This window comes from Arachis ipaensis, chromosome B04 (genome assembly GCF_000816755.2).
Source record: "Arachis ipaensis cultivar K30076 chromosome B04, Araip1.1, whole genome shotgun sequence".
NCBI classification, from domain to species: domain Eukaryota; kingdom Viridiplantae; phylum Streptophyta; class Magnoliopsida; order Fabales; family Fabaceae; genus Arachis; species Arachis ipaensis.
This window is the reverse complement of record NC_029788.2, coordinates 1,177,315-1,180,059: the sequence shown is the minus strand read 5'-3', so window position 1 is coordinate 1,180,059 and position 2,745 is coordinate 1,177,315.

Here is a 2,745-nt window from a genome sequence, read left to right as displayed (position 1 = left end):
TCACAGTTAATTGAATATTTTTTTATAAAGAATAAAATATCGTTTTTTTTCTTAACGTTTGAGGTAAGTTCTATTGTATCCCTAACATTTAAATCGTTTTATTTTTATCCCTAACATTTATAAAGTGATTCAATGTTATCCCGAAGTCAATTATACTAACAGATCAGATTGTATTTTTTTAATTATTCTCACTGGTATGTATTCATTTTCAATTCAGTCTCATTTGAATGTGTTTGATTTCAATATTGTATTTACTATTTGTATTCAGATTGAATTATATGCCTAAGAAAGTGAATTATATAAATATTGCAGGGATTTATTTTAACTTTTGATGAGCTATCATTCGAAGTGGATAATCGGTTCTGTCCCAGATATTTGTATTCTAACTTTAAGAAGAGATTTTCAAAACTCTAACTAAAGCTCATGATGTGTGATTGACGGTAGGATAACATTGAATCACTTTTATAAACGTTACGAATATAAATAGGATGATTTAAACATTAGAGACACAGATAGGACTTATCCCAAATGTTGGAGACAAAAATAATATTTTACTATTTTATAAATTAAAAATATTCACAATTAAAAATCTAATTAAATCTTTAATTATATATTTTTTAAAAATAATATTTTAATAATTTTAATATTTTTGACATAAAAATAATATAATTATAAAATTAAAAATAATATAAAAATTTAATTAAAACATAATTATAAATTTAATAAAATTATAAAAATTAACAGAATAATTAAACTTAATTTTTATTATTAGCTAAGAAAAATTATACTGCCCTCATTTGAAGATTAAATACAATAAAAGACATTTTAGGCTAGCTATTTTGCGTATACATCCACAAACCACAATAAATTTAAGTGATTAATATTTTTTTCACTCATAACACTTTTGTTTTACCTAACCTGTAGGCGTAGTATAGCTGACAAGCTTATTTTAGTACTTTTTTTAATAATTTTTTTACTTACCATTCGCATGAATGCAAGTTAATAGCTTGTTGATGCTACAATATTTGTGTTACCATTATTCAAAAAGAAGAAAGAAAATAATAGAGGTTAGAGGTTTTTTCTGATTCAATTCAAAGACTAAAAATTAAACTTAGAGTTAAAATTTGAATTAACAATACATATTATTTGTTGTCCATCTTATCTGCACTTCTATGTGTATTTTATTCTGTATTTTTTACTCTGATTTTTTGGATAAAAAAATTAATTGTTTAAATTTTTTAAAAGCTGACTCTACACATTAATTTAAATTTTAGAGGTATTATTTTTATATAAAAAAGAGTAATAAACCAAAAATTGAAACAACGAGAATAAATTAAAATTTTGAGTTTTCATAATATTTTTATCACTCAAAATTTGAAGTTTTAGAAGCAATATATCTATACTAAAAGAAATATTTCATTAAGATAAAAGACAAATAGAGAAATTTAAATATCATTTTTTTCTCATAGCTTTTAAGCTATTATATTTTTTATCTTTCATGAATTTACATTGTATATCTTATTTTCTTATTTTATCTTTTTTTAATTTTTTATGATAAAAGACATTTTGTAAGGTATATGAAAAAACTATTTGCGAAAAAAAAGAGAATTAACTTAGAGAGAAAAACTATTATTATGTCAAATTTTTTTGATGTATTTCTGTTTTATATCATGTACTTGAGAGATTTTTTTTATTAAATTAGGGAAACACTTAGTATTAAAAATCTAGAAATGAATATAACTAAAATAAGCTTGGTTAGAAGATTAGATCGTCTCGGATATATAGGATTAAGAATAATCTAAAGGAATTGATGTTTGAAATCTTTAAAAAGGATAATAAAAAAATCTACTATAGTTATAGTAAAAATTAAATATATACCACTTTGTATAAAGTGGTTGAATCAAGATGCATAGCTGTATATTTTTCTCTTTTTTATTCTATTTTTAATCTATGAAAGTTTTTATTGATAATATTTTAGGAGTAAATAGGCTTAAACAGGTGAAAAACTAGATTTTCTAGAGCTAAAAAGGCCTTAAAATATATATATTTTTAGATTATACGGATATACTCGATATCCGATCCGATCCGATCCGCAAGTATGCAGATCGGATAGGATCGGATCCCACTTAAAAAGATGCGGATATCGTATCCGATCCGATCCGATGAATACAGTGCGGATTAAATAGAATTATAGGTTATATCCGATCCGATCCGATCCGTATACAGCTCTATTATTTCCTGTATAATCATTATCACAGACACATCAGTAACAAAATTTCAGAATCTGTTTTAGTGATCAAATTTATAAAGTTAAAAGTAATCATAGATTTAACTTTTTTTTTAGATTATTAAAAACTTTCAAAAATCACATAAAAAATTGATTTAAATTCAAATAAATATATGCATTTTAATTTCTGCCCTCTCTTATTTTTTTTATCCGTTATACACACTTTATCTTGTAATTAGAGAATCTCAGACGATCATTGTAATGCTTAAAATTAGTTGACAGGTGTATGTGAATGTTTTTCCAAATATTGACCTGTTCATGGGGAAGAAAATATTATCTTATTATTCCATGTGCGCCGTCATTAAAGGCAAGAAAAAGAAAAGGAAATTAAAGATAAATAATTAAGCATATGCTCTTGGAAAATAAGCAAATAAAAAAGGAAATAGATTTCCTTTTCATAGTTCCCAATTTCTCATAATATATTTAACGTGCCGCTATATGCATGTGCTGCCCGGGAG